The 12933-nt window shown below is 44.6% G+C and overlaps 1 pseudogene; it reads left to right on the forward strand.

Moving 5' to 3' along the window:
* The first annotated feature begins 10091 nt into the window (after nucleotides 1-10091).
* Nucleotides 10092-10400, forward strand: LOC102845898 (annotated as a pseudogene).
* Nucleotides 10401-12933: the final 2533 nt, after the last annotated feature.

Consider the following 12933-nt stretch of genomic DNA (forward strand, 5'->3'; position numbering starts at 1 on the left):
GTTTCACCCAGCTGCCTTCCCAACCAAAGCCAGGCGATGGGGGCTCTCGCGAGGCGTGATGGGACTTGTAGTAGCGCGGGGCCCCGGCGTGGCGAGGGCGGGGCCGCGCGCGCCGGGAGTCAGGGACTACATTTCCCAGCATGCTCCGGGCTGAGCCGGTCTGCGGGCGTGGTTCTGCGCGGCTCTGCGCACCGGACTGAGTGCATTGTTCTCCATGCGGGGCGGGGCGAGGGCGGCTGCTCCATCATCCCTGTAGACCCGCCTAGGTCTTCGTGATTCGAGGGTGACATCCTGGCCGGCCAGCTTCTGTCCTCTTTTTCTCATTGGGCTAGTTGTTTTCCTCGGCCAACAGATGCTGGAAAGACTTTTCCTCTACTCCACGATTCGCACCACGCTGTGACCCTGATGCTGAGAGACAAAGGGATGACTGTGGAGCCCAGACTTCGAGCCTTTTCCTTTGGGATTTACCCAGAAGCCCCGTGCGCATGTGTATGTGCACAGACACGACGACCAATAGTATTCACTGGAGTCCCTAAGTATCATAAACTACATCATGAACCCGAGGGTATCATGTTGTTATGAAGCTGAATTGATTTTAGCGGGAATTGGTTCCAGACTATACAATGAGAGAAGAGAAGCCTGGCAATCTACTTAAGAAAATCAGCCAATGAAAAACCCTGTAAGACACACCACTGACCTACCACCTATGTGCACAATCACAGCAGTACACCCCACCCCCAGGTAAGGATTGTAATCTCTGATTTGTTAAGGAAAAGTGTTACTCGCAATCCACTGTGCAACAAGTGGGGAAGGCTTTGTCCAGTTTTACGCAATCTCAAAGTCCAAACTCATTAAGTACAGAAGCAACACTGATGTTGCTATTGTTATGTGCCATCGACTCAACAGCGACCCTTTGTATAACAGCCCTAAACCCTACTCTGTCCTGTGCCAATCTCACTGTCTCTGACACACGCACCACGACTACCCCAGTCCCTGGATCAATCCACCTCATCAAGGGTCTTCCTCTTCTGCTCTGTCCCTCCACTCTCCCCAACATGACGTCCCTCTCCAAGGACTGGTCCTTCCTTGCAACATGTCCAAAGTATGTCAGACGAAGCTTCAGAATCTTTACCTCCAAGGAGCAACATGGTTTAACTCTCTCTAGGTTGAATCTGATCGTTTTCTTCAATACTCTTCTCCAACACCACAGCTCAAAGGCATTAATGCTCCTGTCCTCACTAGTCATTGTCCAGCTCTCTGACACATACCAAGTGATTACAATGACCATGGCCTATATCAGGCACACCTTAGTCTCCAGAGTGACATCATTGCTCTTCAGTGCTTTGGGAGGTCCCTAACAGCAGACTTTCCCATCCAATATGACTTTTCATTTCCTGGCTGCTGGTGTCAAGAGTGTTGACTGTGGAGCCAAGCAAACGAAAGCTGTTAACAATCTCAATCTTCACTATCCATCCTGATGCTGCCAATTGGCCGAATGGTGAAAATCTGTCTTCTTTATATTGAGCCTCAATTCATACTGAAGACTGCAGTCCTTGACCTTCTGCAGCAAGCACTTCAGGTCCTTCTTAGTTTCAGCCTAGTGGCAAGAAGGTGCACTGCAATCCTGAAGACACATGGTTTGAGGCCACTAGCCACTCTGGGAGAGAAAGACGGGCAATCTCCTTCCCTGCTATTAACTGCCTCTGAAAACCCGCTGGGGGGTTAGCTATTGGTCAGTTCTGACCCCATGGTAAAACAGCAACAATGAGCAAAGCACTACTAGCTGAGTGTATAGCAAATGTGTTTTATTTAATAGGTGGACTTTGGTGAAAACAGGCTTGGGGCTCACGTGGCCTTACCACCAAAGAAAGAGAAGCGTAGGGTATTTCTCAATCCCGTACTTCAGGCAGGCCAGTGTGTTGTGTGTCTTGGTCCCAGCTGGACCTCTGGAGGGCCTTTGAAGGGCCTTTTGCGTCTTAAAGTGGGACACACAGGCGTATGGAATGCTCGGGGATCTTGTGGCTTTCTTTTCATCCCAAGGCTTTCTTTTCATCCTATGAGTCACCTACGACCCTACGGCACTTAACAATAACAACAGCATAGAGAGAGACCAGTTGGCCTAGTGGACAGAAAGTGATGCTACCAAGCTAAAGGTGGGTTAGTGGAGTACCGCCTCATTATACAGAGCAGTTTCACCGAGACGAGGATTAAATGAAGACGCAGAGAGGCTACCGGCTGATGGCAGATAGCAAAGTTTATTCCCGAACTCCTGTGTTAATATCCTTTTTGCAGTGAACAGAAAAACAGCTCAGCCTCAAGGCCAACAATACATTTGTCTTGATATCCCCGCCACCTGCAAGCAAGGCTTCCAATTAGCAAGCAAGGCCATCAGAACAGAGTCTTTAGGGAGGGTCATACCATTCTGCACATCCCTGCTTGGCCTTGGGGTTCAAAGAACCTTTAAACTTGTTTTTGCTCCTTTCCAAACATCTGCACATTTGAACCTGGCATGAAATAGTTACTTGCTTAAAATGGCTACAGTATGGCTCACTTTTTAACATCCTGCTTCCTTGAGTTGTTTTCTGCCAAGCAGATACTATAGCCAAGATGGAGTTAGTCTTGCTGGTCTTTTGGTACAGGGCTAATCTTGCTTTACAAGTTAGCCAGGCCCCAACAGTGGGTGACTTTAATCTGTGGCCCTCAGGTCTGTTTTTATTTGTTTTTGATCAAACATTCTTCTAGGTCATATAGCCCTGGTCTGTCAACTTGCTGTACAGAGGTAATTTGTGGTTGCTGTGAAGCTGGACACTGTGACACTGATGTGTCAAATGTGATAATGGTTACCCATGGTGGACAGTGTTTGGTGGAGTTCCTCGATTAAAACAAGCTTGGAAGCAGGAGTGGCATCCACTTCTGAAATAGCTTGCCTCCAAACATACTTCGGGTATGTTGCTAGGAAGGGCTATTCCTTGGAGACAGACATGATGCTTGAAAGAGTGGAGGGTAGGTGAAGGAGAGGAAGACCTACAACCAGGTGGATTGACTCAGTGGCTGCCACAAGGAACTCTAGTGTGTCAAGAAGTGTGAGGGTGGCACAGGACACCCAGTTCTCTGATCTTCCTTATTAACTGCTCGGCCTTCACATGCATGTGAATTATGCCCAGATAATTTTTGCTCCATTGACCCTATTAGGCTGAAAATCTTTATTGAGGCTGATTGCCTCATCTTATCATAACATCTGGTGGATTTGAACTCACAACCTTTTCATTAGCAGCCCAATACTTAGTCCATTATGACTTGTGAGCTGCATATGTCATTGTTGTACTATGAATTGAATTAGGCACTTCTTGTTATTGTTGTTGATTGCTGTTGAGTCAAGCATGACTCATAGCGACCCTATGAACAAAAGGTCTGAAGCCTTCTATAACTATCATCATTTATCAAAGTTCATAGAGTTTCCAGAGGCATGTTGTTTAGGAAGTAGATGCCACTCCTGCTTCCAAACCCATCTTAAACCATAGCTTGGATCAGGCATTCTTAGTCTTTAACTTAACATGCATGTGTTCTTAAACACTTTGAAAAAGTCTTTGACAGGAGATTCTTTTTAATGCAACTCATCTTTTGATTTCTTGACTGCTGGTACCATAGGTATTGATTGTGTATCTAAGTGAAATGATTGACAACTTCAATGTTTTCTCCATTTATCATTATATTGTCTACTAGTGCAGTGGTGAGATTTTTTTGGCTATTACTATTTTCTTGATGTTGAGAGATATCCATATGGAAGGATGTAGTCTTTGATCTTCTGCAGTAAGCATTTTAAGTCTTCCACACTTTAAAAGTTGTGCCATCTGCATAATGCAGGTTGTTGATGTATCTTCTTCCAATCCTGATGTCACAATCTTCTTCATAAAGTCTATCTTCTAGAATGATTTGCTCAATATACAGGCTGAATAGGTATGGGGAAAAGATCCAGCCCTGACACACCCCTTTACTGATTTTAAACTATTCATTGTTTCCCCGTTCTGTTTGGACAACTGCTTCTTCTTGATTTGTGGAGTGATTTTGCATTGACATCATTAAGTGTTCTGGGATTCCCATTTTCTCAGTGTTAGCCGTAATTTGTTATGATCCACACAGTCAAATGCCTTTGCATAGTCAATAAGACAAATATAAAACATCTTTCTCATATTCTCCGCTGTAACCTAAGATAGAACATCAGCAGTGATAACCCTCATTCCATGGCCTTTTCTGAAGCCAGCTTGAATTTCTGGCAATTACCAGTCAGTCAATATACTGTTCCAGCTATTTTAAAAAAAGCTTCAGCAAGATTTTACTTGCATGTATTATTAATTAATTGGTAATTTCCACATTCTGTTAGATCACCTTTTAAAAAAAAATAGCTGCCTTACACTTTAACTGCCAGGCTTGCTCTGTATCATGGACTTTCCTATATTCCAGTTTCATTTTCTTCTTTACCTGATGTGCTGAATCAAAGGGGAAACCCGGAGACAATCCAGGCCAAGGAGGCAGCATTCACAAGACCCAGGAAGCAGAGCAGCCTGTGCACCCCCAGACAGTCCCTCTTAACAACCTCCTCTAAGAACTCCTGCAGGAGCTTCTGGAGGGCAGGCATCTCGGAAGAGTATGTTCTATGATGACAGCACATAACCTGATAAATGCCGTCCTGAAATAGGACAGTCTGCGGAGTAGGACCTGTGCCAGCTCGGCAGCTCAAAGATGCCATTTTGGAGGTCGCTTCTGGGTGCCGACTGATTTGCATAATCTCGCCTTTTCTTAGAGAATTCTGCCTTCCTAAAGTCCAATGATGTCTTTGCTATTAGGTCAAAACCACTTCCTAGCTGACACTCCAGTGGGTTTTCAGAGGCTGTAAATCACACGAGAGGAGACTTCCCATCTTTCTCCTATTAAGCAGCTCGTGGATTCAAACCACCTGCCTTGCTCCCTATCCACTAGGCCACCGGATCTCCCTTCTCCACAGAGTGTACATAATAAGTTTTCTGCTTTCTCCCTTTATACCCCTGTCCTCATGATTGATTGGGTTTTTGTGTTGGTTTTTTTTCTGGAAGAATGATGCTTTTCTGGTCACAATTTGCTCAGCATACAGATTGAACGAGTGTTGATAATAAGACTGAAATGGCACCTAGAAAATTCTTAAAAGAGCCCAATGCTCAATGCAAAACAGTCTTAACTTCTTTTTCTAGATCATTGTTCAATTAAAGGTGACCTTTTTAAAAAAATTGTATTGTATTATTTTTACGTGTACCGTCAAATCAGATCTGACTGGTACAGGAGGAGATTGCCCCTCCTTCTCCAGCAGAGCATCTGCTGGATTTGAACCACGTACCTCTGGAATTGCAGTGCAGCGTCTTGCCACTAGGCCACCAGAGCTCCACTAAAGGTGACTTTTACAAGACTGTTTCCTTCATAACACAAATTTCAAGAGGACTCAGAAGGGCAATGGCCTAAGTAAGTCACACCCAGAAATCTAGATTCCAGGAACATGTCAACTCACGCAAGTGTGTGTCATTATGAATTGGATTTCCACTTCCCTGATGACTAATATTTATCTTCTTTGCAGGAATAGCTATTCAAATCCTTCTCCCAGTTTTTAATTGGATTGTCTTTTTTATGGGAGCTACAGTATTTATCTTAGAAATGGGGAGAAATACTGTGACTCCTGGTGACTATACCATGGGCTGCCGAAGCAATAAACAAGTCTGTCTTGGAGGAAGTGCGGCGAGCATGCTTCTTAGAAGGAAGGATGGTGACATTTCATCTCAGAGAATGTAGGTGATATGGGGACAGCTGCCTCTGCCCTCTGCTGAGTCCACAGAGGAGAGCAAGCTCCATCAGCAGTGTCCACAGTGTATATGACCAATTCCTATGAGGTCAGTCATGGCCCCTAATCCTGCACCTGTTTCTGATAACCTTAACACCATCCCAGGGCTGTTTCTCTACTGTTGGATCCAAAATATATTGCAGTAGCTACACAGACGTCACAGAACCATAGTCATTATTACAAGGCTTTATAGGGAGTGATGATAGAATTTGGGGTTAACAGGTTGCAACTCAGATCGGGTCGTTCAATAATCAGGAAGGCTTCTCAAGCATGCCTGCGGACCCTTTGGCCTTTAGCCTTCCAACTTTCAGTAAATGTTACAAAGCTTTCTTAGTCTTAGCAATTGTGATATCTTCCACTCAGTCCTCCAGTAAACGTGGGCAAAATCCGCAGACCCAGGCTTCATGGGTCAGTCTGAAGGTCAGCCTGGTCTCTTGTTCATCTCTGTTTCTTTACCGCTGAGGCTCTCATCTAAGTCCCAGTCTGATTGGCTCAGGAATCCCTAGCTCCGGACAACACACCACATTCTCTGATGCTTTTCCTCACTGGTTATGAGAATTTCCATTTCTGCTACTGAACCTGCCCTATTTAAACCCAGTGGGATGACAAAACTGGCAAGTCCCCTCACAGATAGACTATATATCCTGTTTACATGTTCCTGCACAATCACGTAGCAAAAGCCAAAGACAATGGCCTAGGAAAGCCATTTTAAACAGAAAGTCCACTATACCACAGTATGGATTCAATATAGGTTACATTTCAGCAGCAAGAAAATAAAAATCCGTACTACTTGACAACAAACAACAGCAAACAGCATGATAGAGAGAGAAAAGGTTTAAAGTTGCTGATACTTTCATTTTACTAGGATCTACACCCATGGTAACAGCATCCAAGAAATCAAAAGATGTGTTGCATTGAGAAACTCTATTGTCAAGGACCTCCCCAAAGAGCTAAAAAGATCAAGGATATCAGTTTAAAGACTAAGATGTGCCTAGTCCAAGCCATGATATTTTCAGTTGCTTCTTATGTATCCAAAAATTGGACAATGAGGGAGCTCTGGTGGCCTAGTGGCAAGAAGCTGCACTGCAATCCCAGAGGTATGCGGTTTGAATCCACCACATGCTCTGCTGGAGGGAACTCCTCCTGTACCAGTCAGATTCCAGTTGATAGAACACACACACACACACACACACACACACACACAAAATAATAATTCTTTTCAAAGTGGACAATGAACAAGGATCACAAAAACAGAACTGATGCTTTTGAATTGTGTTCAAATCCACTAGCAAATTCAAAAGAGAAAGAGTTGCAGTCTTCTCCTGTGCAATTTATACCCTTGGTAAGTCAGGTAAGAATCAGTTCTGACTCCACAGCAATGAAAGTGAGAGACTCAGACCATGGTGAGTGGTGAGTGGTCCACAAAAGGGCAAGTGACTCAGCTACAGCCAATCAAAATCCTCTCCTGGAATTTTACCTTCTCTTGTATAAACTACCAGAAGTCCAGGCTGGTTTCAGAAGGGGTCGTGGTACTAGAGATATTGTAGCTGATGTTAGATGGACCTTGGCTGAAAGCAGGGAATACCAGAGGAATGTCTATCTGTGTTTCATTGACTATGCAAAGGCATTTGACTGTGTAGATCATAACAAACTGTGGCTGACTCTGAGAAGAATGGGAATCCCAGAACACTTGATCGTTCTAATGCGAAACTCATACTTGGACCAGGAGGCAGTCGTCAGAACAGAGCAAGGGAACACTGCATGGTTCAAAATTGGGAAGGGCGTACGCCAGGGAAGCATCCTATCTCCATACCTTTTCAACCTATATGCAGAACAGATTATCCGAGAGGCTGGGCTCTGTGAGGAGAAATGTGGGGTCAGGATTGGTGGACGATTTATCAACAATCTGCGTTATGCGGATGACACAACCCTGCTTGCTGAAACTGAGGAGGACCTGAAGCGCCTGCTGCAGAGTGTCAAGGACTGCAGCCTCCAAAATGGATTGAGGCTCAATGTCAAGAACACAAAGATTCTCACCACTGGACCAATCGGCAGCATCAGGATGGATGGTGAAGAGACTGAGATTGTACACAGCTTTAGTTTGCTTGGCTCCATAGTCAACAGTCTTGGCACCAGCAGCCAGGAAATTAAAAGGCGCATTGCCATGGGAAAGTCTGCTGTTAGGGACCTCTCCAAAGTGCTGAAGAGCAGTGGTGTCTCTCTGGAGACTAAGGTGCGTCTGATACAGGCCATGGTCTTTGCAATCACCTGTTATGCATCAGAGAGTTGGACAATGACCAAGGAGGATAGAAGGAGAACTGATGCCTTTGAGCTGTGGTGCTGGAGAAGAGTACTGAGAATACCATGGACTGCTAGGAAAACAAATAGATTTGTCCTGGAGAGGGTTAAACCGGGTGGCTCCTTGGAGGCAAGGATTCTGAGGCTCCGTCTAACTTACTTTGGACATGTAGTGAGGAGAGACCGGTCCTTGGAGAGGGACATCATGCTTGGGAGGGTGGAGGGATGGCGCAGGAGAGGAAGGCCCTCTATGAGGTGGATTGATTCAGTGACTGGGATAATTGGGATGGGAGTGTCAGAGACAGTGCGATTGGCACAGGACAGAGCGGAGTTTAGGACTGTTGTACATAGGGTCGCTATGAGTCGCAGGCGACTCGACGGCACATAACAACAACAACAACAACTTGTATAAGCTAAAGCAGCTCTGATGGTCTAGTGAGTAAGAAGTTGCACTGCCAACCCAAGGATAGCAGTTCAAATCCACTAGCTGCTCAATGGGAGACAGACGAGGAGTCTCCTCCCCTATAAGAGGTGCATGCTAAGGCTCCTCCCTCTTGATACCCTAAGGATGTGACTGTATCTCTGGAAGGAAAAGAGTCACAAATGTAACTAGGCAAAGACACACAAGATAGAGACGTCAAAAGTGTCTGAAGCTGTCCTCCCTACTCTTCGCTTCACGTAAGCCAGCAATGCTTTTCTTACCATGTGTTGGATTCTTTTGCAATTTGAACACTTTCAAGTCTTCTTCCCCGGGCCTGTAAGACTTGGTCCACATCCCTCCACAGGGGGAGCTCTTACTCCAGGGAATGAGGTCACCTTTCCCTTGGAAAGGCAACTCTTAACACATCTTGGGGCTTGATACATTGACCTCAGATGTGGAATCCACAAAGGTTCCTAAGAACCAGAGAGTAGAGACAGAACGGAGGCTGTGGATGAGAGCTGGTCATTGCCTTAAAAAATACACTAGAGCATCAGCTAGGGGCCAGTTCAGACTCGATGGTACAATTATAATGACAGAGGCAAAAATGGCTCCACTTTGCTTACCTGATCAGTAACTTCATACATGGAGCCATGCAGTGGGTGTTCTCATGAGTCAGGGTTCCTTCACTCACACTAAGTGTTTGGAGTTTTCCATGTTGCAGCTGTTAATTGGTCTGTATTGTTGTCGTGTACCATACATTCAGAACCGACCCGTAGCTGACCCTCCGGCAGGTTTTCAGAGGCTGTTAATCACATGGGAGGAGATGGCCTATCCTTCTCCTGTGGAGCAGCTGGTGGCCTCGAACAGCATGCCTTCGGGATTTCAGAGCAGCTTCTTACCACTAGGCCACCAGAGCTCTAATTGGTCTATATGTATCTTAGAAAAACTTTCTTTCTCAAGGAAACACATGCAAGAAAGTACTTTTAAGGGATGCTAATAGTAAGAAACACCTGGAAACAGTTCTGTTGTTCATTACTAAGAGAATGGAAACATCATGATGCAGTTATATGGAATAATATGGATCAGTGTGAGGTACCCTGGGTGTGCAATGTTAAAATGCTTGAATGCTGACCAAAACGGATTTGGACCAATCAGCTACTACTCCCTGGGAGAAAGACATATCAATCTGCTTCTGCAGAGGTTGGGTTGGAGCTCTAGAAGTCCTGCGGAGCTGGTCCCTAAATCCTAGAGTGCTGCTGAGTTGGAATTTACTCAGGGGCTTGGCTTGATTGTTCAAATAGTGGCAAAAATGAACCATCTGTAACTCCACATATCAATACGGACACATTTCTAAATACAAGAAAAAGAGTGTTAGGAAGAAGAGTACACAAGTGGTAAATGATGTTGTAGTATAAAATTTAAACTTTAAGAAGCAATACTCAAGAGAGCGGGACGTGGGCTCCTGAGTGTTTAACTCAGAGTTGCTCAGGACAACAGAGTGACTTCAAAATGGGTGATGTTGAAAAGGGAAAGATTTTTTTTCCCCAGAAGTGTGCCCAGTGCCACACTGTGGAAAAGGGGGGCAGGCACAAGACTGGGCCAAAACTGCATGGTTTATATGGGTGGAAGACTGGTCAAGCCCCTGGATTCTCTAATATAGATGCCAGTAAGAATAAAGGTATCACCTGAGGAGAGGATACCCTGATGGAGAATCCCAATAAATACATCCCTGGAACAAAAATTATCTTTGCTGGTATTAAGAAGAAGACAGAAAGGGCTGAGTTGGTAGCCTGTCTTAAGAAAGCTACCAATGAGTAACATAGTTGGCCATTGCCTTATTTATTACAAAATAGAAATATCCTATGGCTTTTGCTTTTACATGTACCATATTTAAATTGATCTCATACCAGAATTTAGATCATCAATGGCTGATGGAATATTTTTGTTAGACAGTCCTGCATTCAGTAAGAATGGCTTTGTTTAAATTATTATGGTCACAATTTTACAATTTTGATAGTAATTTAGCAGTTGTTATTCACTATTTTCCCTTCAGAAGTGATGACTGGATTCTAGGTTAGTTGGATTCGTCATACTCAGTTTCTAACCGAGATGGTGGATACCACCTCACAATCTATAGGAGAGGGTTTTTATGTTCAGATTTCTAGAACTGGTTATATGAATCTTATTTAAATAGTAGATAACTCTTTACTGTCACATGGAACAGCACACAACTTACCTTCTTCAATTTCTATTTATCAGCCTCTTGAAATGCAAGGGCTAGAGAAAAAGTAGCAAGGACTTTATCTAATTGGTCTTGACTATGTTAATTGAATTCAAACTCCCTGTATCTAAAATGTTGCCTTAATTAAGTAACAAAAAGTATTACAGTGTGGTTTATGTATGGTATCAAATAATGTTTAACACTTTTCACATTGTATAAAAGATATACGGAGTCACTGCTTTTAGAAGTCAGCATGATGAGATGTAATAACTTTAACCTCTTTGTCATCAGAGACTAAGGTCTTCAGGATTGACTTTAAAGAGCTATTGAAAAACAATGTTCATCTGCTATATTTGTGTTATTGGTAATGGTGCTTATACCACCTTATTAGAAGGCTTATGGTTGTTGTTGTTGTTACGCTGTCGAGTCGCTTGCGACTCATAGCGACCCTATGTACAACAGCCCTAAACTCTGCTCTATCCTGTGCCAATTGCACTGCCTCTGACACATCCATCCCGATTACCCCAGTCACTGAATCAATCCACCGCATAGAGGGTCTTCCCCTCCTGTGACATCCCTCCAACCTCCCTAGCATGATGTCCCTCTCCAAGGACCGGTCCCTCCTTACAACTTGTCCAAAGTATATCAGACGAAGCCCCAGAATCCTTGCCTCCAAGGAGGAGTCTGGTTTAACCCTTTCCAGGACAAATCTGTTTGTTCTCCTAGCAGTCCATAGTATTCTCAATACTCTTCTCCAGCACCACAGCTCAAAGGCATCAATTCTCCTTCTATCCTCCCTAGTCACTGTCCAACTCTCTGATGCATAACAAGTGATTGCAAAGACCATGGCCTGCATCAGGCACACCTTAATCTCCAGAGACAGACGTTGCTCTTGAGTACTTTAGAGAGGTCCCTAACAGCACACTTTCCCATCACAATACATCTTTTAATTTCCTGGCTGCTGGTTCCAAGAGTGTTGACTGTGGAGCCAAGCAAACTAAACTTGTGAACAATCTCAATCTCTTCACCATCTATCCTGATGCTACCAATTGGTCCAGTGGTGAGAATCTTTGATTATCGTAGAGGAGTTATATTGTTGGCACAAATTTGTAAACTATATGATCATAAGGTTTTAAGAGAATGAAAAAAATTACATAGTATAAAAAAAAGCAATAATCTATACTTTTATGGACATATAAATGCAATGGAAGAATAAGAACCTGTTTGAGAGTTAGAAATGTCAAACTCCTAAACTTGCTGGTGGTAAGTCAATTCTGACTCGGAGCTACCCTATGCTGTTACTGTTGGCAGGAGCTGTTGCGTCAACTTAAAATCACTTTGTTGTTGTTGTTATGTCTTCAAATCAGACCCCAGTTTTCAGAGGCCCGACATCGTATAGCAGGAGATGGTGCATCTTCCTCCCGTAGAACTGGAACTGCGTGCCCTGCGTGCCCTGTGTGCCCTGCGTGCCCTGCGTGCCCTGCGTGGGTTGGCAATGCTGCTCTTTAGCACTAGGCAACCAGAGCTCCCCTCTATAACTCAGAGCAGCCATGTAAACAACAGACTGAAGCCTTGGTCCATCCTGCACGGTCCTAGTGACCTCTGCTCGGGTGTAACTGAGCCATAGGCTTCAGGAGGCTGTGCAGAGAGCAGAATGCCTGGCCATTCTCCTAACAAGCAACTGGTGGCTTTGAACTTTTGCCTAGAAGCCCAGTGCTAACCTCCCATGCTGTCAGGGCTCTTGTTGCATCGTTGGTGGGAATGAGTAGGACGCCTTGACCGTGGCTAACTAGAGGGCTGGGACTGCCACTGTTAAACACCTGACTGCTGGTTGAAACTTTGGTGTCTCAGACCCTCCCACTGGCTCTGCTCCTACAAAGGTCACAGCCTAGAAAATGCTGTCAAACAATTTTGCTCTGTCACGTGAGGTTGCCACTGTCTAAAACGTATCTAGCAACAAAAATGACCACATGTTGTTGTTGTTATGTGCCGTCGAGTCGCCTGCGACTCATAGCGACCCTATGTACAACAGCCCTAAACTCCGCTCTGTCCTGAGCCAATCGCACTGTCTCTGACACTCCCATCCCAATTATCCCAGTCACTGAATCAATCCACCTCATAGAGGGCCTT

Source organism: Elephantulus edwardii, unplaced genomic scaffold (genome assembly GCF_000299155.1).
Source record: "Elephantulus edwardii isolate Elephantulus edwardi_28Jun2011 unplaced genomic scaffold, EleEdw1.0 scaffold00014, whole genome shotgun sequence".
Classification (NCBI taxonomy): domain Eukaryota; kingdom Metazoa; phylum Chordata; class Mammalia; order Macroscelidea; family Macroscelididae; genus Elephantulus; species Elephantulus edwardii.